The sequence below is a fragment of the Pan paniscus genome, chromosome 7 (genome assembly GCF_029289425.2).
Source record: "Pan paniscus chromosome 7, NHGRI_mPanPan1-v2.0_pri, whole genome shotgun sequence".
In the NCBI taxonomy this organism is placed as follows: Eukaryota; Metazoa; Chordata; class Mammalia; order Primates; family Hominidae; genus Pan; species Pan paniscus.
In genome coordinates this window covers 145,537,383-145,565,058 of record NC_073256.2, presented here as the reverse complement: position 1 = coordinate 145,565,058, position 27,676 = coordinate 145,537,383, and the positions used below count along the sequence as shown (strand labels likewise).

At 43.3% G+C, this 27,676-nt stretch overlaps 1 long non-coding RNA gene across 1 annotated transcript in view; it reads right to left on the bottom strand.

Annotated features, from left to right (window-relative positions):
- The window catches only part of LOC134731006 (uncharacterized), a 35,395-nt gene extending 10,134 nt beyond the window's left edge, over window positions 1-25,261 (bottom strand). The window contains exon 1 of the long non-coding RNA XR_010113031.1: window positions 24,956-25,261. This is a non-coding gene — a long non-coding RNA (uncharacterized LOC134731006). The remainder of the gene's footprint in view (window positions 1-24,955) is intronic.
- Between the last annotated feature and the right edge of the window lie 2,415 nt (window positions 25,262-27,676).

Genomic DNA, 27,676 nt, shown 5'->3' with positions numbered 1-27,676 from the left:
CACACACACACACACACATACATGCACATACCACCACTCCCATAGGCTCACTGTGAAAGGTACCTTAAGAGAAGACTGAGATCTAATTCAATCTCCTTACTTTGCAGTGGAGAAAATCAACCCTCGGTGGGGACAAGGGCACAGTGGATTTCCTGCCAGTGCTCCCACAGGGAGGGAGAGACTGTCACCATTGGTACCTCAAGCTCCAGCACCTCAGCCCTGTGCTTTTCCCAGCACTGCATCCCAGGAGCCCAAATTTTCTATAAATGTGTCCAAGTTTTCAAGTGGTTACTCCTGAGGTCAAAGGAAATGGCCATCCCGGATAATGCAGACTCTTGAAGAGGAAGAAAGTTCCTCTCATTCTGAGATTTTCCTCTATCTGCTTCGTAGAGGTCAAGAGAAGGGCAAGGGAAAGCTCCCATGACTTGACTCCTAGGTCTTCACATCCAAGAATGTAGTGGAGGTTTAAATAAATCAGGCTGTAGGCAACAATTCAGACAGGCTCCCCCACATGTTCTATGATTTTTGTTTTGTTCTGTTTTGTTTTGTTTTGTGTTTTTGTTTTTTTTTTCCCCCTAGTGGATACCATCAGCTGTCTTGTTGCTACGAGACCAGAGTGGGTGGGAAAGGCCAACAGCCATATTTTTCAAACTTATCTGCAAAACCGGTTTTGCCCTTGCTCCCCCAAGGGGTTCTACTTCCTTAGGAACAGGATGTTACAACTAGGCAGATGGAGAGAGTGAGACTACATTTTTCGAGAAATGGACTGAGCTTTTCCTGGACATTTGGTGTCATCCAGCAGAGTACTGGGAGCTGCCAATTACAGGTCTGATGCAATGTTTGGGAAACAGCCGCAGAGTACACATGACTCAACAAAATATTACGATTTGCATTCCTATCTCTTGGGAAGTTGCACTTATCAGCACCAACAAGTGTCATGCGGTCAGCGAGAGTGCTGGGCTGAGTTTGTCATTGGAGAATTAAAAAGGAATTAAAAAAAAAAAAAAAAAAAAAACCAAGAAGGGGTTGTGGGGAGGTGAGTGTTTGAATCATTCCGGGACTTTCCTTTCGGGTTGCATTCCAATCAGACAGACCTAAACCTGGCAGAGCCATATCATTGCTCAATGTCAGAAACATTCGCCTGGAATGCGGGGACATGTGAACTTGGACACCCCCTGCAGCTTCCTTGTGTGGCCCAGAATGCTGAATCCACCATAAACACACCATCAGGAGAGCAGAGGCAGAGCCCAGAGCCGGGGTTAGTGGGGAAGTGGCACATTTCATATAAAAGAAGACACAAAATGTGATGCTCTCGGCAGCATTCCCTCTAAGGCCTTTGTACAGGCTCACAATGCACACTGATGACCCAAGCAGAGATGGAAAATGAGCTGGTGCATTTTTTTTTTTTTTTTTTTTTTACCCTTAGAAAAAAGTAAGAATGTGAATTAACTTCCTCCTTCTCTGGGCTTCTACTTGGCAGTCTGAGACAGACCAAAAAAAAAAAAAAAAATCCCTATTTCCAAAGAACTCTAAAACTCTAAAAGTGGATATATGTGGACATCAAATTCCCCGCCCTGCCCCTGTCCAGGGACCTTTTCCACCCCAGCTAAGATAGTCAGGGTTCAATCCTTGTCACATGAGTATAAATTAGAACATAAATCAGCATACCCAAAAGCCCATTTACACCTTGCAGCTTGTTCCCGAGCTCAGTCTCCCAGCCAGCAGAGAACTGATCATTGGCAGAGCATTCTGGTTAACTATATGCAAATAACATCACTCCTCCACCCCAATACAGAAGAAAGGAAGGCATCGTAGCCAATCGGCCATTAACAGCAGAAAATAATGGCACAGGGTGCGATGTTCGCAAGGGTCGGAGATACACAGAGTCTAAAAAGTAAAAACAGTCAAGCTAAATCAAATGCATATTATAAACAGGCAGATAGTAAGAATGTGATGGCTTTGTTGTATTTAATTGTCACAACAACCAATGGGATACATACAATAGCTTTTCACATTCACCACTCTGATGATAAACCAGTCAAAACAGCATTGGCAGTCCCTATCACACAGAAGGTATAAACTTACTGCTAAAACAGTGACGATTACTCATGCCAGCTGTCAGAGATGATGCACTCTTTCACATAGGATAGCAATTAGCTGAAATAATCCCAAACCACTGTTGCCCTTAATCCCTAATTGCCTATCTGGGTTTGTGGTTTTGTCTACCAAAACAGACATATAGAGTAGCAAGTGAAAGGGCTTTCCAATGAAGATTCTAGGGTGAGGTTGAGTGTGTCTTTTTGGAAAACTGACAGGTGCACAAAAGATCAGACAGCCAACTGAGGGAGACCAAAGGCAGCATGTTCAAAATTGAGTTTACTGCCCTTTAAACTCTAGAATTAGGGAGGAGGTAGAGGTAGGTTGAACAGAAGATAGAATCACAGTAACTGTGAGCTCAGAGCCGATCCCACTATGGTTTTGGTTATGAACTGATTGGGTGACATTAACATTTTATTCATGGAGGCAATATAATGTAGTGTCATAGATATCAGCAGCCTTAGTTCTCCTTTACAATCTGATAACTCTCATTATGTAACATCAGACAAGTCACTTCTTCTTCATGGGACAAAAGAGCTGAACCCAAGATTACACTTAAAGCTATGGCTATGATTCCTACAAAGGCATTTATAAGTTATCTCTCAGAAGACAGAGTTTAATCAGAGTATATGGCAGTAGATAAAACAATGAGTCACATTGAAATCTAGATTTGTATTTTGAGAAGGTAGTAAAAGAGTGTGTCAAATTCTCCTTCGTGGCCGGGCGCAGTGGCTCTTGCCTATAATCCCAGCACTTTGGGAGGCCAAGGCAGGTGGATCACCTGAGGTCAGGAATTCAAGACCAGCCTGGCCAAATGGCAAAACCCTGTCTCTACTAAAAATACAAAAATTTGCCAGGCATGGTGGTGGGTGCTTGTAATCCCAGCTACTTCGGAGGCTGAGGCAGGAGAATCGCTTGAACCCAGGTGGCGGAGATTGCAGTGAGCTGAGATCGTGCCCCTGAAGACACAGCAAGACTAGCTCTCAAAAAAAAAAAAAAAAAAAAAAAAAAAAAAAAAACTCCTTTGCATTGTGCAGGACACGCAGAAGAATGTTGTCTCCACAGTGGATGTCCCTTAAATAGGGGTGTGCTTTGACATGTGTCCAGTATAATGGTAATCACTGTCAGGTTAAGCTCTAATAGTGTCTACCGAGCCTTTAGGAAAATTGCCACTAGAAACTTGTCAGCATTATATTGTTAGCATCCAGCACAGTGCAAAGTTGTTGAATAAATGTTTGTTGAGTAAATTGACAGTTCAATGAAACTCAGTTTTGAGTTGAGTTAAAGGTGATATTTCTCTAATGAATATTTGGTCATGTCAATCAGTCAGGGCCACGACTTTCAGCCTCACAATCTTGCCCCTCCTATATTTCCTACATTTGTTAACTCTGTTCCCCCATTTATGGTTTATGAAATACCATCCCCCCACATTTGCCTAACAAATTCCTATTCCTATTTTGAAACCTTTCTCAGATGTCTTCTCCTCTGAAAGCCTGTCCTTGCCACAGCCTTGAGGATAACTGATCACTTCCTCTTTTGTGCCCACACTGATACAAAGAACGCAGTGCCTGGCAGATAGCATTACCTCAATACATTTTGATTAATGGGCAGATGAATAAATGAATGGTCTGCAAGAATGCTGACAATTGAGGTAAATCAATCAACAGCAATTAGGTGCCTACTTGGTGTAAGGCATTGTGTCTCTGCCTTTTGTTAAAATCGCATATCACAATAAATGTCTTTAGGCAGGGAGGTAAAGAATCTATGCAATGAAAATCCTTGTAGCTTTTGCTGTGCCTCAATAATCCACTCAGTGCTTTGGATTGGCCCCAATTACTAATATTCTCCAAAACTGAGGAATCAAAGGAGCATTAATGCTAATATTATCCCTGAAATGTTACTCATTGCAAAGTGTTGTGTTCAGCACCATCTCTGAAGGCCTTCCACCCATTCTCAAAAGAAAAAAGAAAGCAGAAGCAACTGCCTTCCTCCTCTGAAATAGCGTTTGTCATTTTCATAAATGTCTTTGACTCACGCAATTTGTCATTCAGGCACATATTTCCTCCTGGGCCTGTCCCCTTTTCTCCTTGAATTGGGAAGGATCATTCTGGCTAAAGGAGCCAAGTCCTTCAGGAGAGAGATCTGGTTTGAGGCACTGTCTTCCAAAGCAGAAGTATAATAACTAGAGCTAAAAGCTTTAGCCATATGGAAATGTTAGAATGTCAAGAGGATTCCTGCCATTTCTAAATTCAGTAGACATCTGAATTTGTTAATATCCAACCCAGGCCAAAAAGTCATGGAAAAACAATTAAGATTGTGGCGCCCATTCGACTCTTCTCTCTAGCCAGCATTTTATTTTCATCACAAAAGTATCACGAACATTCAAGTCATGGACCATTCATAGTGTTGGTGAGGAGTCTGTACATTTGAACATGCATGTTTCAAATCCCTAATAAAATGTCTAGAGAGATACACAGAGAGCCCTTCACCCTTGGTTGTCTTTGGAGAGACAAAAGAGATTAGAAGAGTAATAAAGAGGAATTTTTACTATTTTCTCTAAGTGTTCCTGTATAATTTGATTTTTTGTATCATGGACATGTTGAAAATTTAAAAATAGTAATAAATTTATTAAAATGAGAACATAGGATGAGTTTGGGCCAGCTCCCTTATATTTCTAACTCTGTAATTTTCCCACCTTTGTCATGGAGCCCTTGGTATGTGAATTTGTTCTCTTGTTCTTTAACATTTATCAGGTCACTCAGTAGGGAGTGAAGGGCTCACAGGGAAGAGATGAGACTAAAACTGATCCCAGCACTGTCTGAGCCATTTCCTTACACAATCTCATTTTCATCCTCCTAAAATTCCCACAAAATAAGTACTACTGGCTACAGAAAGCTGAACATCCAAGTCATATCACTGATTTTCAGATTTTCTTTCATCTATAAATGAGTGCTATACATGTCCTTCTATTTTACAACCTGCTTTTTGCATTTACCAGTACATCATAACCATCTTTTTAAGTAAATGAATTTCATTCCTGTAGTCATTCTTGATGGCTGCTTAGCATTTGTTCATATGGATGTGCTGAAATCAACTCAGCCAAGTCCCTATCACATTTTGAGGATAAGAAAATGAAGTTCAGAGAATTTAGTGAGGTGCTCAGGGCCACATAGCAGGTGAGTAAGAGCAGGAATTAGACTCCTGGTCTGCCAGGGGTCTGGCTCCCACTCTTACAAATGTGCCCCGCATTATGTTCCAAGGACTCCATCCTCCAGCTTCTCCTGGGAGCCCTGGCCAATGACATCCTTGCTGGATCCATCCTGGCACCTTCCCCTATTCATTCTTCCATCAGAAGCACTCACTCTTTCAAGATGAGCAAAAAAAAAAAAAAAGGAAAATGCAAAGCTCATGCATTTTACTACCCCTGTGGCTCTACAGTGTGATTGGCAACTTTTCACTGCCAAATTATAGTAGAATTTAATCAGCAACTTTTTACTGACAAATTACAAGCTTATTCTCGGACTTCCTCATAGTCATCCACCTGTCTGCTCAATAATAAGTTCACTTAAGTCCAAAAAAATAAGACAAAGCACAACCGGAGAATAGAGGAGACATGGCCAGTACGAAAATATCTGGGGGTTTTAGTCAAAGTGGTTCCAGAATGAGTCAGCAGGGAGATGTGGATGACAGGAAAACAGATTTCCACTTTAACAACATTGAAATAACTCAAGTACTAAGAAGAGGGAAAGTCACCATCCCCTTGAATGTAGCACTGGGACAAGTTCCTTAGCCTCTCTGAGCCTCATTCTCATATAGTGAATGGGAATAATGATAAAAAGCATGCATGTAAATCGCTTCACAAAGTGCCTAGCCCATAGCAAGCGCTCCAAAAACAAAGCTAGTTTTATCACTCTCTCAACAATACTAAAGCAAACTCTATTACATGCCTTACTTTACAAATTATGAAACTCAGGTGATGAAGCTAAGTGGCAGAAAATAGACTAAAACCAAGTCTGTCCGATTTTGAAGTCCATTTTCATAACCACCAAGTTATTACTTCCTCCCTTAATAGAAAATTTAGAACAAGAAAATCCCTCATAATCTCGTGACCCTGAGATAAACACTTTTACTCTTTTAAACACTTTCAGATTTCTCTTCCATATATAAATGAATACTATTATTCAAAATTGGAGATCATGCATTACATTCTATTTTATAACCTGGTTTTTACATTTACTATTACATTGTAACCATCTTTTAGATCAATAAATGTTCATTCCCATAGTCATTCTTGATGGCCATTAGTTCATACGGATAAGCAGTAATCTGTTCAGCCAGTTCTCTGTTGTTGGACATTTGTTCACAATGTAATCAATACTGCAGTGAAAATCCTTGTTGCTAAGTCTTTGTCTTAGCCATTATAGGTTAAGACAATGTAGATACATTGGAGTTTGTTCTAAACTAGCAATTGGGTGGATGATGAGAGTTTAAGACTCATTCCATGAGAAAAAAAAAAAAAAACGTGGAAAAACTGGCATCCTCCTCTCTGGAAAAGTGAGAGTCCATAGGCTGAAGTGGTGGCATGACAGCTGCCCTCAGATGGCCAGGAAGGTGTTGGTGACACAGTGACTAGACTTTCTCCAAAGGCTCTGAGCAAGTAGGACAAGAAGGCAGCAGACTTCTGATGAAAAGCATTTTCTCACAGACTCAATTGTCAAAGGACAGATTAATGTGCCTCAAGGAGTGTTAAATGCCACAGGATGCAAGAAGCTCAATTATATGCTAACCTCCCCACTGTGCAGGGATGTTAAAGAAGAAAGCAATCGGTCTTAATTCTTAGGACTGCCTGAACTTTAAGCATCTAAGCTCTATCTCTAACTTACTGACTTGCAATGAAAGTTGGGAACCTACTAAATACCGAGTGCTCTACAACATTATTTCGCTTCGTTCACAGACACTCAATAAAGAATGAGGCACAAGAAGGAAACCTAACTTTTTTCAATGAACACAGCTAGTAAGTCTTGGGAACTTAAACCTGTACATTTCTGGTGCCCAAGCCCATGCAGTTTGGTCCAGTGATTAAAAGCATGGATTTTAGAGGAGAACAGACACAGGTCAATAGGAAACCTTCACTTGCTGGCTGGGCAACCTTAAGCAAGTGATTCAGTCTCTCTGAACCACAGTGTCTCATCAGTGGCTGCAGGATAATAACACTCACTTCTGAGTATGGCTATGAAGGTTGACGGAGTTGACTTGCGTAAAATGCTCATTACTGTGCCTAGTACAAGTGAAGCACTCAATAAATGTTAGGCAACATTAGCTAGTTGGCATGTGCTGAGAGGTTTAGGAGAAGAAAATTAAGGGTTGCATACTTGGTTCCATAATGTGTTCATCCGTCTCTAAAATGAGTTCATCTGTGTTTTTCCATGAAGTGTTTAAGTGGCCTGGCTTCCAGAGCAAAAATCTTAAACATTGACTTACCCGTGCCATTCATTTGTTCATGGCTGGGCACTGGGCTAGGTACCATGACTATGAAATGAAAGGGCAAGACAATTATAGTGTCTGCCCTCATGGAGCTTCCAGCTTCCTGGAGAAGACAGATCTTAACACATGACAATGATCAAGGATGAGAAGGGTACTATAGGCGAAAAGAGGGATGTTATGGAAAAAATTTGCAGGGCTCCTCACTTTGTCAAGGGGAGTTCAAGTAGGCTTCATAAGTGGGTGATATCTAAGCCGGGCCCTACAGGAAGAAGAGGTAGAACAGAGAACAAGGTGCCTGTTGAACAGAATTACTTAAGGATCAAGCACAGGGGGGTGAGAAGTCATGGAGCAAGTCTGTAAAGCTCATCAGGAGCCCCTTTTACAGCAAGTGCACTTTACTGTGAGGAGAATGTGGACTCATGGTGTGGAGGCTTAAGCAAAGAAGTAATATGAAGAGACAAGCATTTAGAGAGCTCATATGGGTATAAGAATGGATGAAGGGAGCAAGCCTGGAGGCAGAGGCTTCTGGAAAATAGTAGTGACTTCAAAAAGAGAGTGGCAATGGGACCCAGAAAGTGGTCAGATTGGGGAAACCATTAGGAGCAGTGTCAGCCAAGCACATTCATTCTGGATGTAAACCTAGAGCATCTGCATGAACAGGGTTTTCTGTCTGGGTTTGGTGTGGGGCTTAACATGGTAGCTTGCACTAGGATTTTAAAAAGCCAAACAAAGAAATATTTTGGTGTCAGACTTTTTCAACTCTTCTTCTTTGAATCCACATGTTTAAATAAGAGGAATTAAGAAGATTCCTTGGTAGGCAAAGCAGAATGATTTCTAGGCTCTGGCCCCAAAGGTGTGCTTCTACAGATCTCCAGCCTCGAGCCAGCTCAGGGGATAGAGAGGATTGGGGAGCTGGAAGAATCAGGAAAACCAGTTCTTAATAATAATAGGTCACCTCTGTATAATAACAGCTTCTGGCTTACAGAGTACTTTCACAGGCATTATCTTATTTGATTCTCACAGTAAATGGAACTGTGGGGAGGTAGGTGGGGAGAAATAGGGCAATTAGAATTAGCCCCACCCTTCCAAATATGAACACTTGTGGCTCAGAGAGAATAAGTGATTTGCCCAAGATTATAAAACTGCTAAGTAGTGGGGCTGGGAATGAGAGTTTTATGACTCTCAGTTCAGTGCCTCAGCGCCCTGTGTTATAGCTATTTTGGTGGAGGGAGAGTGGTTCATTATGCCTACTGAGAAAGATAGCATATATTTACTCATTAACACCTAAGAACAGCAAGGCCAAGGCTAGAAGAGGATCTCTGAGCAGATGAGGTACAAAATAGGACAGTTTTGAATGGAGTGAGCAGAGGATACTCATAAAAAGAGTGCACACACTCAGTGCATGCCCAATCTGGGGCAGGCTAGGTGTACTAGAGGCAGGAAACCACTAGCACTTGTCTGAATCCAAGGAAATTACATTAGGTGAGGAATGGAGTGAGGAAGGAAGAGTAGGCACTCCACACAAGAATCTGGGGGCCTCTGGTCGGCGAGTCCTACAGCCAAGTCTGAAGGCCCATCCAAAAGTCAGGAAGCAAAAACAAATTCCACAGATTCACCAACTCTGAGCAGGAGCATTCAGGTAAAGAGACCTTACTCTGGTGCCTGTTCATGTCACCAAAGAGTTGATAAGAAAAAAGACCTGAGACTGTGTGTCTGTACAATTCAGTAAAATCCTCAAAGCAGAAACCTGGCCCATGTAGTCCTGCTAGCACCAGGGTCTGGCAGCTGCCCAGGAGGTTGTGAAAGGGTTTAGTTTCAAGAGCAATTGAGCTATGCCCTCCAGCCCCAGAGAACCACAGAAAGTAATTTTGCAGGAATGATCCACAATGGCCAACCAGGAAGAAGGAAGGAGAAAACTGTTCCCAGAATCCGCTGGAGACCTCTATCAAAATGGCCCTGCCATCTACATCTTGAAGGGTAAGAATGAGGACACACAGACCCAAACCAAAGGCACTCTTAGTCCTTACTGCACATCACTGTACCCCAAATTTTCTGCAAAGTCCTTTATGTTTAACACCATTCCATTCTCACAACAACCCTACATTATGTTGAGGAAACTGAGACCCAGAGTAGATGTGGTCTCTGCTCAGGGTCCCATAGCAAGTGAACTACAGAGCTGGGATTTTCCAGGAGGTCTGGTAGCTCAGAGCCCACATTCTTTCCACTCCTCACAAAGCCTTGTGAGTTTATGTGCTTGAAATAACATTGGAGGGAGAGAAGAGGAAGGGAGCATGGAGCACAGTGGAAATTGTGTCTTAAGCCACCACCCTGACTCACTCCTTAATTAAGCAGGGAATTGCAGCTGAGGTGTCTGCTTTTAAAGGGTGGGGGGGGGGGGCGGTTCTAGAATACCAGTGCTTATGAAGGGGAATCCAGGCTGCCAGTGACTGAGGCATGATTCAGCATGGTGACTTCCAGATCAAAGAGGAAGCCTAAACCAGCAGCAGCCCCAGATACAAGAAGAACAGTGCCCATGGTATCTGACATTTCTGAGACCCGCTGTGGCTCCCTGCTTCCATCTCCAGCCTCATTTCAAACTAAGATGCAAACGGCTGCAGTTTTGTTCTAGGATGCCCATATCAGGAGCCCCATGTGGCCTTCGGCCTTTGCTCCTGAATTGGTCCGCATCAGGAATGTTCTTGCTCTTCTCTCTGCCTCTCTGACTCTGAGTCATATTTCAAAGATAACCCCCTCAATTCCCTTTTGTTCGACCAGATTTGTTTACCCTAGTCTGTTTACTCATGGATTCATCCTATCATTCATTTAGCCAATATTTGCTAAGCACCTTCTATTCTTGGGTTCTGTGGAGATATTAGGATGCAGTGTTTAAAAGAAAATTCAACTCAATCCAGTAAGTGTTTAAGATGCTCACCTGGTGTGTCCATCCTGGTTTTAGTCCCCATGAAGAAGGCAGAGGAGCATCGTCCAGAGGAGACCTGACCTGCACCTACTCATCTCCTGTCCTCATTGCCACATAGGAATAAGAAATACATGGCAATAGAGGGTAATAAGAGTAACAACAAGAGCTTGGAAGATGCTTCCCTGTTATAGAAATGTTTAACTTCTCTGGTCTATCGAGGGGTGGGAAGGTCTCCAAAAGCAGGTTGCAATCTAGATGTGTTTGAAATGATGAGTGAGATGAATGAACAGCTGGAATCAAGAAACCTGGGTTCTGGTGCATACTCTGCCTCTGTCTGTGCTGACTTGGAGCAAATCATCTCATCTCTTTGTATCTCATGAGGGGATTGGAGTGGCACAACGATGAAGGTCTCTCTTGCCTGAGCTCTGATCTTCATGTTGAGTAACTTCATATTAACTTCATATTGCTCATCTTGCATCTCCAGGCTTCCATTTCCTTGTCTGTAAAATGAAGATGCTAATAAGCCAAACCTTGAGACTCTAGAAGATTCAACAGGAGAATGTACAGAAATACAAACATGCTGAGCCCTGGGAAGGGATGAGTAGGTGCAGGTCAGGTATCCCCTGGACGATGCTCCTCTGTCCTCGTCATGGAGACTGGAACAAGGATGGACACACCAGATGAGCATCATCAACGTGTGCTAGATTGAGTTGAGCTTTCTTTTTCACACACACAACACACACTCAGAGACATAGAGTTATTATCATCTCATCTCAGAATACTCTCCTCCTTCATTTCCATCAAAGCACTGAACTCCTCTGTCTAAACCTTGCTCCACCAGCAGCCCCAGCAGCATTGCTCCCAGGCCCTTCACTTGCTCTCCTTCGTGGGTTCTTACGTTGCATACATGCTGAGCACAAGGCTTTGGGGGAAGGCAGTGTTGAGAATTAAATTCTTCCTAACTGTATGATTTAAGCTCACTGGGCCTCAGTTTTCTCACCCATAAGGTAGTATAAATAATATACCTACCTTATGGGATTCTTTTGAGAATTAAGTAAGACAATCCATGAAAAGTGTGTGGCAGAGTGCCTGCACGTGGTAAGTGCCTGATACACGTTAGTTGCTGCTATTCCTACTCTGTCAATCACTCGCAGTGTGAGTTTGACCAAGTGACTTCACCTCTCCACGCTTCTATCTTTTAGGATTACTATGAGGATTGGGTAAATTAAAGTATATAAAACAGTTCCTGGCATACATAAACACTACAGTGTGAGCTATCATTGTATCATTGTCTTTATTTTTATTATTACTTTTTGCACACAACTTACTTTTATTAATAACTCCTATTATTTCAAGAAGACTTTTAGCTCATTGATTTTAAAAATGGCTGCAAATTCTTAAACTGTCTTCTCATGGAGAAGCGGAGTCTATATTCCCTCTCCTCGAATCTGGGCAGGTTTAGGATAGCTTTGACTAATAGAGTAGAACATAAATGACACTGTGTGACTTTTAAAGCTGGGTGATAAAAGGTCATGTTCTTCTGCCTTGTTTGCTGGAACACTTCATTTTGGAGCTCTAAACAGCCATGTGGGAAGTATGACCATCTTGAAGCCACCATGCTTGAAGCAAGCTCAAGCTACATCTAAGGGCCATCTGTAGGCACCTGGTAGCCAGTTCCAATTGATTTCTGGCTTCCAGTTAACCTAGTAGAGAAATCCCACCCCTCAGTTATTTGAACAATCCCCAGCCATTCAAGTCTTCCTAGCTGAAGCCCCAGATAGCCTGCAGCACAGACAAGCTGTTCTTGCTGTGCTTTGTTCAAATCCATGGAATCCTGAAGAATCTGTGAGCATAATATATGGGTGTTGTTTTATACCACTAAGGTTGAGGTGGTTTATTTTATAGCAACGAATAGCAGGAATTAACTTGTTTGATAAGCCTGTGATCTATCAGAGACTTCACCAAGATTTATAGAGACCAGTTTGATATCTGTCTATGTTCCAGCTTCCTCAAAGACTTTCTCAGTATCTCTCTTATACTTTCCAGGAGTCTCAGTCACACCCCTCACTATTTCATATCTTAATGTTTTATGGGCATCCCAATGGGCTCCATGCCTGTTTGCAAAATCTTCATCTTTATTCAATGAGTTCTCAGGTCAGATCATGTTTTCTATTTTATAGATACTAAAGCAGAGGCTAAGAAAAATTAACTGACTTGTCCAATGTCATCCAGGTGTTTTGTAGGATGCCTGACTCCCCCTCCAGTGCTTTTTCTACTACAATCTGTCACAATCACAGGGATAAAAATTGTCAAACCTCTATATTCTGCGTCTGAAGTGGGGGGAAAAAATCATCCTGGAGCCAGAGGGATTACCAACTCCTTGAAAAAGTCTAAGCTTCATTTCTTTATAAGCCCTACAGAACTGTCACCCAGCCTGCCTCTGCAGAAACAACCTCTTAGTGGCTTAATCAGAATGACAGCCAAGCATTTGCTTCAGAATAAAATGCTGCAATTACTCTTAGGTAATAGGTGCATGGGTGCTTATGTGTGTGTATAAAGCACTTTAGCTAATATTGTCAGTCACCACAGCACCTAGAAATCCTGAGTCCTGCCCAGCCATCCACTGCCCCCTCGTTCTTTCCCATTCCCCAGGACCAAAACACAATGAAGATTTGTAATTGTGTACTAGTGAAACAGCACTTCAAACACACACACACACACACGCATGAACACACAATTTCTTCAAAGCCCTGATTTGTAACACTGCCAGTTTCCAGGACATAAACACTTTCACCATGTTCATTTCATGTTAGCGACATGAGGAGCTGGGAAGATGTGAGCATAATAGGCTCTTATGAACCAATGAGTCAGTTTCAGTGCACCAATGAGCCTCACTTCTCACTCTGCTGAAACATAACCACAGAGTCAAGCTGCCACACTGGTTTTGTCTCTTTACTAGTTTGCCTTCTGCAAATTGTCCCCAAAGACCAGTGCTCAGGGAAAAATTTATTCTCAGTACATTGAAGGAGCCATTTTCTGCTAGAACACAACTCATACAAGATTAGAACATTTGTCTGGTGTAGTTATTGCTTGTTCATTCGTGCACTGTTTTTATGGGACTTAAAGCTGTTGATAATTCAAAAAATAACTCTTGCATTAGCAGAATTCAATACTCTGCATTTTGGCTTGGAAGCCTAGCATCTACTCAGCCTTTGAGCCCCTAAGACATACAGTTCTACCCGAGATCCTAATGTAAAGAAATGTAGAATGATAAAATCCTTAGAAAAGTACCTACACTAATTCAGTATATACTGTGTGCCGGACATTGTTCTAGACACTCATGGCAATACAACCATGATTAAAATAAGGTCTCTTGCAGAATGAACTTTGATTCAAGTGGAGGAGATAGGTGATAAACAAGTCAACAGGGAAATGAACAAGATGAAGTCATATATTGTCAAATGTTGAAAAAAATATAAAACGGTGAGGTGAGAAAGTGTGGTATGACTTTAGATTAGGTAGTCAGGGACAGCCTCTCTGAAAAGGAAACATCCGAGCTGAGACTTGAACAGCAAGGAGGAGCCAGCCTTGCCAAGAGCAAGGGGAGGAAAGAGCTTGGTGTGTTAGATGAAGGGAAAGGCAACCTCCGTGGCTGGAGAGGTCAGAAAGTCAGAGAGTGCTCAGCTTTATGAGAAACAGTAAGATGTTGGGTTGTCATTCCAAGTATGATATGTTGACAATTGGAGGGTTTAACTCAAGAAGTACATAATGTGTACTTATGAAGAAGGTCTGGCTGCTGTAGAGAAAAGAATGAGTGGAGGTGTGAGATGATGGAGAATGAATTGATTGAAACAGAGTGAGAGTGATACATATGGGAAGAAGAGAGTGGAGTAGAGTATATTTTGGAGGTAAGGATAGGAGGACCTGATATTGCCTGGACATGGTGTGGTGACCACTCTTGTTCACTCTCTTGCTCCAGGTGCAATGGGAACATTCCACAAATGTCTTTAACACACAGTGAGTGAGCACCTAATGCATGAATGCATCAAGCTAGGACGAGGAACTCTGCAGTTAAAGTGGCAGGGCCACTAGCTTATTGGGGAGACAGGCACATAAACAAATGACTTTAATATAAGGTGGTGAGTATCACAACAAGGCTATGTCTAAATCACCGTGGGATATGGCAATGGACTGTATCTGCAGGAGTACCAAGAAGGATATCAAAAAGGCAGTAGCATTTCAGCTGGATATGGAGTGACAAGCATAGGATTTTTATGAGGATAAAGAGCCAGACAATGCAGGGAACTACTTCCAGTGACAATAGTGCTGGTGACAGGATGCTAGGCCCAGAAGAATAACACAAGTTGGAGGAAGCTGATGGGAAGATGAAGAAGAAAATCCACTGCACTGGTCTTTGAGAAGACAACCTGAAAATATAGTAAGCTGAGTAACTTTGATTGAGGAAATGGCTAGGACCATTCTAGACCTCCTGGGACCTCAGCTGTGTAGTAGTCACCATTGAAAGACACTTCAATTCATTTCTTCCTTTTGATATTAATAACTGTCTTCTCTGCTCCTCACCACGAATCAGCCACCAACATACCATATGTGAACACCATCTCTGGGTCCTACTCCGAGTGTCCCCTGGGGCATCTTAGGCCTTGCTGGTGTATGTGGCCAGTGATACTGCCATAATAATTACAACTACTTATTGAATGCCTGCTCTGTGATCAGGCTCTGTGACATTCTCCCACTGATCCTCATAAACCTCTGCAAGACAGGAATTATAATTCCCAATTTACTGACAGTAATTGCTGTCATGGAGTGAAAGCTTAGCATGTGCCAGGCACTATACCAAGTATCTTCTGAGTATAAACATATTTCATTCATGCAACAGTGTGATGAATAGGCATTTTGTTAGTTCCATTTTACAAATAAGAATACCAAGATTCAGACCGGGCGTGGTGGCTCACGCCTGTAATCCCAACACTTTGGGAGGCCAAGGGGGGCAGATCACCTGAGGTCAGGAGTTCAAGACCAGCCTGGCCAACATGGTGAAACCCCGTCTCTACTAAAAAATACAAAAATTAGCTGGGCTTGGTGGCAGGTGCCTGTAATCCCAGCTACTCGGGAGGCTGAGACAGGGAGAATCACTTGAACCCTGGGAGACAGAGGTTGCAGTGAGCCAAGATCACGCTACTGCACGCCAGCCGGGGCGACAGAGTGAGACTCCATCTCAAAAAGTAATAATAATAATAACAGCAAGATACAGAGAGGGGTCAAGTAACCTCCTGAGTTTAGCAACTGGGGATCTGGATTTCAAACCCAGGTCTACCTTACTCCAAAGTTCATCTATAACATGTTAGTTTGACATGCTAGATAGACAAGACTCAAAAGTGACCTAAAGTCAGAGTTTGAGATAACTATATAACTGCTTTTCCTCTGTCATATACTGAAGCACAGGGCTGATTTGGGGACTGCTGTCTCTCTGGACTCTGGTTTTGTTACTTTGCCCTGATGAGGCTTCAATGCCACGTTACTAAAGGTCCTCACTCTTCCTTTGTGGCAAGCTTCTAATTCCGGATGGCTGTAAAAGGTGGGAAACAGGTGTGCCCCACATTCCTACTCCTGCAGCTCAGCTGGACACAGGGTTATACTCCGCTTGCTCCCTTCCTCACACCTCTGAGTTCAGAAATGCCACATGCCAATGTCAAATGCACATGACAGTGATGGTTCCCCCCCCCATCAAATGCTGTGTAAGATTCACTGCAACAAATAGCTTAGAAAAAAGTAAATTTTTCAAACTAACATTAGAGAAATCCATAATCTGACAGACTCTGTGAACAGGTTACTGAAATCTGTTTCCTCTTGCTCCTGGGCACAGAGATTGACTACATTTCCCCTTCTTCCTTGTAGTTAGGTGTGGTCACATGGCTGGGCTCTACCCAGTGGGAAAGGAGCAGATGAGATAGGCACCACTTCCTGACCTGGCCCTTATGAACCTCCCTTGGGTGACCTCCTTCATGTTCTATTCCTTCTAGGTCACTGGGATAGATACCAGGGTGGTCTCCAGAGCCACCTTTGGGAGGTAGATAGCATAAGCACCATCAGTCAGGGTCTCTGACTGACCGCACTGAGCAGATTGCTCAGCTCTTAGTCCACAGAACCACCCTAACACCTACTCAAATCCTTATACTTCTAAAACTAGATTGTAATTACTTGTCCATGAATTTTTATAGCCAGTGGAATATGAGCTCACTGAATACAGTCATTATTCATGTTTAGATCTTCATAGTCTAATACAACATCTGGGGAAAAAAAGTGGTACCCAATACAGCTTTACTTAATCATTAGTGTTAGCTGCCTTTGTTAAATTCATGAGCTGCTTCTTGTTTTTTTGTTTATTTGTTCGTTTTCATAAGCCAGATTGGGCAAGAATTAGCATACCCACAGGTGGATGCTTGCATTTCATCCTAAGAGTATAATCACTTAGTATAAGCTTTGAACTCTCATTGCATACAAAGGGCTCTAAAAGTTTGTGAGTCATGGATACCTTTGTGCACTAGGGAAACTGGAGTCATCTCCACTGAGAGCCTGAGAGATTTGAAAACCCTGGAAGTAGAGGAAACTTCTACTTCTGGCCAAACTGGAGTAACACAGATGAGATCTGCCTTTTCACCTAACAAAAAAAAATGGACAAAATATGAACAATAGTTTGGAAAACACTTGACGTCAGGCAACAAAGGACAATAACACATACCTGAGGCATGGTATGGAAATATAAAGAATGTTGACTGGAGAGGCAAAGGCTGGGGTTCTAGCTCAGGTGAGTCCTATGATTGCCCCAGATGACCACCTCGAGAATTTTTCCAGGTCTCAGCACAGGGAGTGGGATCTAGGCAGAGCCCAGCAGGCAGGCTGAGTTGGGGAGACAAAGGTGAGTCCAAGTAGAACAATGTAGCTGGAGCTCACAGACCCCAGAACCAGACAGAAAAGAGCTGCCCAAAGAACTGCAGAAGTCTGCACTACATACCTATTAGAATAGCTAACATGGGAAAGACTAACCATATTCAGCATTGGCAAGGGTGTAGAGAAACTGTAACTCTCCTACACTGTGAGTGGAAATGTAAAATGGTACAACCACTTCGGAAAACAGCTTGGCAGCTTCTTGAATAGTTACACATCCACCTACCACATGATCCAGCCACTCTACTTTCGGGTATTTTCACAAATGAAAGCATATGTCCAACAAAAATTTGTACAAGAAGGCTCATAGCAACTTTGTTTGAGATAACCAAAAACTGGAAACAATCCATATGTCCATCAACAGACAAATGGATCTACAAATCATGGTACATACATACAATGGAATACCACAGAGCAACAAAAAGGAATGAATGATTGATACATGCTACAACATGGATGAATTGCAAAATAATTACGCAGAGTGAAAGAAACCACATGCTAAAGAGTATATGATGGTTAATTCTTTGTATATAAAATTCTAGGATGTGACAACTAATATCACCAATATCACAGTGACAGAAAGCAGAACATTGGTGCCTTGGGGGTGAGGGGACAGGAAGGTTAATAGGGACAGCCTGGAAGAAGAGATTATAAAGGGGCAAAAGAAAATTCTGGGGGTGATTGGCATGTTCATTATCTTAATTTCATGGATGTAGACATATGTCAAAACTTACCAAACTACACACTTTCAATTTAAGTATAAAATATACACACTTAAATAACGCTGTTTGTTTTAAGAAAACCCTGGGATTAAAGGACATAGGGATATAGGTGTCAATTATAATGAAAGCTTTTTTTTTTTTTTTTTTTGAGACAGGGTCTTGCACTGCCACGCAGGCTAGAGTACAGTGGCATGATGTTGGCTCACTACAACCTCTGCCTCCTGGGTACAGGTGATTCTCCTGCCTCAGCCTTCCCAGTAGCTGGGATTGCAGGTGCATGCCACCACCCCCAGGTAATTTTTTGTATTTTTACTAGAGACAGGGTTTCACCATGTTGTCCAGGCTGGTCTCGAACTCCAGACCTGAAGTGATCCACCCGCCTCAGCCTCCCAAAGTGCTGGGATTACAGACGTGAGCCACTGCTCCTGGCCTATAATGAAAGCCTCTTAGTCTTGTGTAAAATGGTCTTCTGTACTATCCCAGAAACACTCACATTGAGGCATCTGCTGGGGCTTCCCCAGAGGTGACTAGTGGGGAAAAAAAGAGTATCAGTTGATATTGGTTGAGGAAGAAAAAGACCTGGGTTCTAGCTCAGACTGTTCCTTTACACATTGTGTAACTTCCCATGGAGCTGTCCCAAAACTTGGTTGGGAAGGAACTAAGCTCTTATTTTTAAAAAGCAAGAGGAGATAATGGAGAGCATGATTTTGCAAACCAGACACACCTGGATTTGTTTTTGTACCTTGTCACTGAAGAGAAACACCCACAGACGAGTGCAGGAAGCCCAAGTGTATGGTGATAAATTTTTACACACTGAAATTCTCTCCTGAGGTGCCCACATCCAGGTCAAGAATCAGGACATTACCAGGCCCCCAGGAGCACCGCCTCATGCTCCGTTTCAGTCACTACATACATCAAACAAACCTCAATTTGAATTCAGCCTCCACCACTCATTGGCCATCTGACTTTCAGCACATTTTCTCTTTCATAAAGTGGAATTCATAATCCCAATTTGACAGATTTTATTTTTTGAAGAATAAAATGAAATCGCAGGTTTAAATCACCTACCACAAGGTCTAACATGTCAGAGGGTTTTATACACAGGAGTTTCCTTCCCAAGGAGAAGCTTGGAAGGGCCAGACTCCAAGGGGCAGGAGACAGTAGAGGACTCAGAGAATCCTAAGTTGCATCAGGGGCACACCTGTGGGTGAATCACTTTGCCATTCTGGGTTCCAACTCCAATCCCATGAAACGAAGGCCCTGTAAACACTGGGTTCAATATGGTACTCCTTCAGGATACCTTGCCAGGGATACAAGGATGAATAAGACATGGCCCTCACCCTTTGAGAGTTTGGAAGTCAGAGCTCTCTAGTTCTGATCCGCTGTGAGTTTGAACTTCAGTTTCTGTAAAATTGTGTAAATATATGTAAGTGTACAAATGGGGAGATCAGTGCCTTCCTTAAGGGTGGTTCATCACAAGTACCAAAAGCTTTTATTTATTTTTATTTTATTTTATTTTGAGATGGAGTCTAGGTCTGTCACCCAGGCTGGAGTGCAGTGGTTCAATCTCGGCACACTGCAACCTCCGCCTCCTGAGTTCAGGCGATTCTCCTGCCTCAGCCTCCCAAGTAGCTGGGATTATAGGCACCCACCGCCACGTCCAGCTAATTTTTGTATTTTTAGTAGAGACAGGGTTTCACTTTTTTGGCCAGGGTAGTCTCGAACTCCTGACCTAGTGATCTGTCCTCTTCGGCCTCCCAAAGCGCTGGGATTACAAGCGTGAGCCACCACGCCCGGCACAGAAAAATTTTACAACTAGCATCTCGCCTCACACTCCCAAGTCAGAAACTCTAGAGTTAGACCCCAGAAATGAGTATGTGTTGCTAATCCCCCAGGTGATTCGGACACAAGGGGTCTACACAGAGCACATGGGAACCACAGTGAAGAAGCCGGGATGATGGAAGTTGTACTGAGCCCAGGACATACATTGCCAAGTTAATCATTACTAATAAATCTCTAAGGCCAATTTGCATCCTCTTCATGTGCCTCTTTTCCCTAAGGCATACCAAAAATATACTCTCCTTAATTAAGAATATCCAGTTACTTGAGCTCCAAACAAGTCATTTCTTCTTTCAAACCAGGATCTAAGTTCCCCATCCCTACTGAACATCAGCTATCAGAAATGATTTGCCTGTTTCTCAGCAGCAACTGATCATGACATGACAAGCCTGTCCTGGGGCCTCCTCGGAATAAACAGCACACAGCACTGAGAACAAACTGTTCTGTCAACAGCAGGCTGCTAGCACGGACAACTCTGTACACCTGTTGTCACAAGTGCTAATGATAAGTGACACTCATCACTGAGGATGTCTGAAACAGCCTTCCCAAAAGAATGGACAGTTGCATCCAATTTCTAGCCTTGAATTATACAAAATAAAGAATAATAATTAATAATTATAATAATAACAATAGCCAGCATTCACAAGGCATGGATCATATGCTCAGATACTTCTGGGCACTTTTAGTGTGTTATTTCACTTACTCCCTGGTATAGAATGAATTACTGATTTCAGTTCTTCATCTTTCATTTTTCCCTTTTTTACATTCTTTGCCATGTGACTTATAGTTGTCCCTAAAGGTGGGGTGTATTTCCCCACTTCTTCCCCTCAGGCAAACCTAGGCTACATCAGCTAACCACAGATGTTTCAGTAAGAATAAATGGTTCAAATTAGTGGATAGGAAGCCACTTATATAGTGACTTGTTACATAACAACGACTGACCAATTCCATCTCCTAGAACAGTGATCGGAAAACCAAGGTATGGGCCTAGGCTCTGTTTTTGTAAAGAAAGTTTTATTGGAACAAAAAAAAATCCATGTATTTACATATCATCTATGGCTGCTTTCCTGCTGTAACAGCGGACTTGAGTAGTTGTCACAAAGACCGAGTGATTTACAAAGCATAAATATTTACTATCTGGCGCTTTACAGAAAAATAATTGCTGGTTCCTGCCCTAGAACAAGGTTTCTCAAACATTAGCCTGCATCAGAATCAGCTGGAGGACTTATTAAACAGATGTAGCTGAGCCCGAGACCCAGAATTCTGATTGGGTAGGTCTGGAGTGGGACTCAAGAGTTGCACTTCTAACAAATTCCCAGGTAGATGCCAATGCACTGGTCTAAGGACCACACTTTAAGAACCACTGCCCTACAACAGTGGTTCTCAACTCTGGCTATATATTAGAATCACCTGGAGAGCTCTAGTGTTGCGCCCTGGGGTATATCAGTAATTGCTGAAGAGCTGGCAGGGCACGGTGGCTCACGCCTGTAATCCCAGCACTTTGGAAGGCCAAGACAGGCGGATCACAAGGTCAGGAGATCGAGACATCCTGACCAACACGGTGAAACCCCGTCTCTCCTAAAAATACAAAAAATTAGCCAGGGGTGGTGGTATGCGCCCGTAGTTCCAGCTACTCAGGAGACTGAGGCAGGAGAATTGCTTGAATCCGGGAGGCGGAGGTTGCAGTGAGCCAAGATCGTGCCACTCCACTCCAGCTGGTAACAGAGCAAGACTCCATCTCAAAAAAAAAATAAAAATAAAAATAAGCTTTCTGGGATTTTTAGATTTAGAACACTACTTGGGAGCAACGCTTTTAGTCATTGAATTATTGTTTGAGCAGCTACCATGAACAAGCAACTGTCTTGAAAACCATTTTGAGGACACAGTACTGAACCCGAAGGAACTCCTAGTTTGAGGAGGAGACACACGGATAAATAGCAAAAGGGAAGCTATGTGCATGCTGGAGGTGAGCATTCGGTGAGAGGGACATACCAGGGATGAGCTGTCAGGCAAGGCTGGGAGAAGAGTAGGAGGAGGTTACCTGGGGGAGGTGACACCAGAAGCAAATTTTGAAGAGAGAAGTATAATACACATTTCACCAATAAGGAATATAGACTCAAAGTTTTAGGTCGCTTGGCTAGGATCACATTCTAGTATGTGGCGGGTCAGGGTCAGGAGCCAAACCCAGCTCTTGGAACATTTCCTTCACACCCCAAAGCCTGTTTATGTTTGTGTTTCTGCATGACAGGTTAGTCGGGGGTTCTGTTCCAGACTCCAGTCTCATACACGAATGTAATGACATCTACAAAATAAGTACCTTCTAGAGTTGTTGTTGTTGTTAAATGATGGATGTAATTGAATCGTGGTATGATTCAGAAGGCACATCAGGGTCTTCAGGTGTCTCAAGGCCATCCATTCAAGCAGCAGTCATCCAAATATTCTAGGTACGTCAGAATCCTCACTCATCTACATTTCTGGTTGAAAATTGTTTTGTGTATTACAGAGAGACAAGAAGATATCATTTGCCTCTGGATGGAAGTATACACCAATACCTGATGTAGTATTCTTGCCTGAAAATCAAACTTAAATTCAATCAAGGATCTAAGTACCATTTACCAGGAAAACAGTGAACCACAGAGAGGCAATCTGAGAAATCCAGACAGAAGGAATAACTCAGTGCAGAACAAACAACTCAGCTTCTTCAATAAATTTAAATTGTGAGGAAAAGTTTGTTATGAGCTAAACTGTGTCCCCTCTTTACAATTAAGATGTTGAAGCCCTAACCCCCAGTACTTCAGAATGTGACTCTGTTTGGAGATAAGGCCTTTAAAGAGGTAACTACGTAAAAATGAGGTCATGTGAGTGGGCTCTAATCCCATATGACTGGTGTCCTTATAAGAAAAGGAGATTAGGGCCGGGTGCGGTGGCTCAAGCCTGTAATCCCAACACTTTGGGAGGTCGAGCAAGGTGGATCATGAGGTCAGGAGTTCGAGACCAGCCTGGCCAGCATGGTGAAACCCCCATCTCTACTAAAAAAATACAAAAAATTAGCCAGGCATTGTGGCTCATGCCTGTAGCCCCAGCTACTCCAGAGGCTGAGGCCGGAGAATTGCTTGAACCCTGCAGGCGGAGGTTGCAGTGAGCGGAGATTGCACCATTGCACTCCAGCCTGGGCAACAGAGCGAGTCTCCATCTCAAAAAATAAAATTAAAAAAAAAAAAGAGGAGATTAGGACACATATGGTCCTACAAAGGACCATGTGAAGCCATACAGAGAAGATGGTAACCCACAAGCCAAGGAAAGAGGCCTCAGAAGAAACCAACACTGCCAACACCTTTATCTCAGACTTCCAGCTTCCAGAACTGTGGGAAAATATTTCTGTTGTGTGAGGCCTCCAGTCTATGATATTTTATTATGGCAGCCCTAGTACACTAATATCGGGTTCCTTCTCTTTAGAGCCAATGCTTTGGGCATTATTCAACATACCTTTGCAAACAGCCTCCAGCAACTTCCATCAGCTGGTCTGGTCTTTGGTTACAACTTCTGGCATTACGTAATAAAAAGTCTTATCCTTCTTCCACATTTGAACCCTTTACATGAGGAAAGCTGCCTGCTACTCACAAGACTTCCCTTTTCTGCCCTAAACACCTCAGTTCTCTCACTTGTTCCCAGGCCGCGGCTTCCAGACCCTCCCCAAGCAAGGTGCTCTTTACACATCTGAAGAAGGCCTACACCCTTGAAGGCTCGCGTTGCTCAGGGCTTATGAATTCGCTGTTCCCTTTGCCAGAGACCATCCTGGCCTCGGATATCTGCTGGGCCCACTGCTTTGCTTTGTTTGGGTCTCTGCTCAAATGTCACTTCATCAGAAAAATATCCCCTGGCCTTTTCATCCTTCACCCCTTTACTTTGCTGCTTCTCTTTCTATAGCATATATTAGACATTTATACAAATCATTATGGGTTGTCTGTCTCCATCCAATAAACTGCAAGTTCCCTGAGGACAGGTACTCTGTATGCATCCCTGCTGCATCCGCTGCACTGAGGACAGGACCTGTTGTTCTGAAGGGGCTCAACCTGTATTTCTTGGATGAGTGAGTAAATGATAGCTGTTTTTAAAGTGAGGCATTTCAGTTCCAGGTCACAGCAAATATCTTTGCTTATTTCCACCCCTTCCCTTTAAAAAGGCTCAGCAACAAGCCTAAAAGTAGCAGAAGGAAGCTCTGTCAGCGGCCACCCAGCACCCTCAGAATCACTCCCCCCACAAAAAAAAAAAAAAAACCGCCAGCCCGCCCAGGCTGCAGCTGGACAGCCCGGAGACACTTCGTGGCCATCTGCAGACCACCGGGCCCGTCAGCCGGCTGGGGAGACAGCAGGAGGCCTCAGGGACACGTGCTTCAGGCAGACGCGCACCCACCCCGAGCACATTCGACTTTCTCCTCAGCAGACGGCTCGTTTGCATCTGCCCATGTGTACCTTGGCTTCCACAGCCTCTGTTTACAAATCTGGGTCAAGGAAGGACAGGAATTCCAACAACACGCGATTTACAGAAGCCGGCCCGCGGCCTGTTCTCATTTTTCCTTGTAAGAAGGCCGTGTGGAGCAGCACTGAGTCACTGGAGTTGGAAGCCACCCAGACCTAGTTGATGTCCAGCTGTCATCTGTGTTTACCATCATTGCAACTTGGGGAAAATAATATGATCTCTGTGAGCCTCTGTTTTCATGCTTTTTAAAAAGAAGATAATGATACAAGCTTATCAGAATCAGAACTGGCGTATGAAGAGAGTAGCCCATGGAAATCATTCAATAATTTGATATTATTATTTACATTCCCAAGTAATGCTCTAGTGTGTCCCATCTTAGGCAGAATCCTGGAGTTGTTCTTGATCCCACTTTCTCCCAAAGACAATTGGCCACGATTCTACCTCTTACTTTATCATGAATTCAGGAAGACTGGCTGTTCCTAGCACAGGCTCAGGAGTTGTCCCCTGTGACGTTGGCCATGTCTCCACCACTTCTGGCTGGGTGATGTTGAGCATGTTATTTATCTTCCATGTGACTTGGTTTTTTAATCTGTAAAGTAGAATGACAATGGTAGGTGTGGAGTCAACACTGTTGATTCCCTACTAAAATCTTCTCCCAACACTCTTCTCCATTGCTACCTCTTGTATGGAAGCTGAGAAGCCAAGTATCAGAGTTCCTACCCTTCTCTGCAGCCAGGGATGTGCTGTGACTCATTCTGGCCCAAGATACAAGCAGAATTCTGCTGATAAGTGTTGACAAAGCTTGAAGGTTAGGTTATAATATCCATGGGAAATGCTTACAGAAAGGACTGCCTAATAGAACAGAGATGCCTGTGGAATGAATGTAGCAAGGTAGACACCAAGGAGGAAACAGAATTCAACGAGAAGAACGAGGTGAGGACCAGGTGCTATGAGAAGATTTCAGGGAGGTGGATGGTGCTGGAAGAAAAGATAGGACCTGGGCAGGGCCTGGACATCCCACACTGCTTTAAGACGATCTCGGAAGCCGCCTGTTCCTTGAAGGGAGCTAGTTAAAGAGTCAGTACAAGGGACCCACCATTCATCATTGAACTGTGAAGTGGTTATGAATTGGTCTCCACATCATCTGGTTTACATGGCGCACATTCCAGTCACCATTAAGTGTGAACGGTGTCTTTCATCTCATACTGTCTGGCAGCCGTCTCACCAGACAGGGCAAAGCTTTGCAGGAAACCCCAGGACATAGGGCTGTGCACAGCAAGGTCCCCTGGGCTGCTCTGCAGTGGCCACAGCCCCACTTGGGGGAACACTCATGTATGATACCCCCTCATGTGCCCTGTCCCAGCTGGAGAGCTGCTGCATTGTGTCCAGGCCCTTGGAGGCATAAAGGTCATGGAGAGATGTCAGGAAAAATTCCAGTGAATGGGTCTGCTATAATCATAGAAACTGCTCCTCACTTTCCTGAATGTCGTGGGTCCCTTCCACCCACCCAGCCACCTCATGGTAGAACTGCTAATATTGGGGAAGAAGCCAGAAAACAAACAGACAGAAAACATTCCCCCAAAAGAGTGTCTCTTAGGTGTCTCAACAAGGTGAGCAATTACGGTCCAGAGGGTGTCCAGATTCTGACTCCCAGCAGGGGTGGTGCTAGCCCCAGCTTGGAAATTGTTCAAATATGTAAAAGGTTATATTATGCTAGGCACTCAGTAGCCCTTTTGAAAACATGTTTTAAATACCTTCAGTGTCTAGTTTCTCATAGGCTTAACCTGGAACACAACCACACAAATGTTCTTTCCAAAATGCAAATCAGACTGTGTCACTTTCCTACTCAGAGACTGGTGGCTCTGCCTTAACGATGAAATTGAAGCTCAGCCTGGCAGATGTGTCCACTGTTTCCTCTTTCTCATTTATCTTTATATGGATGCCCCAAACTCATTTATATTCCTCAGACACACAGTGATACTCCTCCCTGCTTGCTTCTGCACATCATTGCATTCATTCAATAACATACTCATTCATTGAATGAAGATTTATTAAGCACTTACTGCATGCCCATATGTTACTTATTAAGATACAATGATGAATAAGAACAAATGCCTGTCCTCAAAGATCATATCGTCAGGAGTACTCATGCCTGGCAGCACATCAGAATCATCCACAGGGCTGCTTGAAAGCACAGAGGTTTGGGCTTCATCCTACTATCTCAGAATGAAAAGAGAGGGAAAGGAAACAGCAAGCAAAAAAATCATGAGAGAATGAGGGGAGCTGATTACAAATTTCTCCTGTTACCTTCCTGACAACCAATTGGGTGAATGGGCTGGGCTGTAGAGCCAAAAAGACTGGTTCAAAACTCAGGCATTTTTATATTCTGGCTTGCTGGGACATTTCCCCTTTGCATCTGTGGCTGTGAAATTATTACTAGTTCTCCCTTTTACTTTCAAAAGTGCCCTGTTTTGGATGATAAGTTCTATAATCACCTTATTCTATAGTCAGTTTTACCCTTTCCTACCTGTGAACACTTGGGGGAAATGGCTGCAACTTTCTGAGCCTCAGTTTCATGGTCTGTATCGTAGAGTGAGCCATACCTACTTGAGAAGGTGTGAGAATTAAATGAGATGATGTTTGCCAAGTGCCTGGCACAGTAGATGTTTAATTCACAGAAGCTGTTGTTATTGTTTGCCTTGTAGAAAGTGGTTTTCATCTGGTCTGCATTTTTCACTGTCAAATGAAACGAGACCTCAACGATGAGAACATTGAGATGAAGCACAGAGCATTTATATCGGTGGAGAGGATGGCCTGGGTCAGCAAGACATTACTTGGGTAGTCGCTGGCCAGGGTGACAAGCCTGTCTTAAGAATCTCTGTTACAATATTAAAACTTCAGCTCAATGGCCTAGATAGCTTAACTTTACTACCCTCCTTGTTGGTTTAAATTTCTATAGCATTAGGTCAAATGTCAGCAATGGGCCCAGAAGGAGGGAACCGCAGTCTATTTTGATGTCCAGGGTCAGGCTGAGGAGAGAGACTGACACATTATCTGTCTGGCTGACTGTCCACTCCCCCCCACCACAGTGGTGACTCATCAGAGGGCGAGAAAGACCCGTCTCCGCCTGTCTGAACAGTGATTCTGCCGGTGATTCATTGTTGCCCAC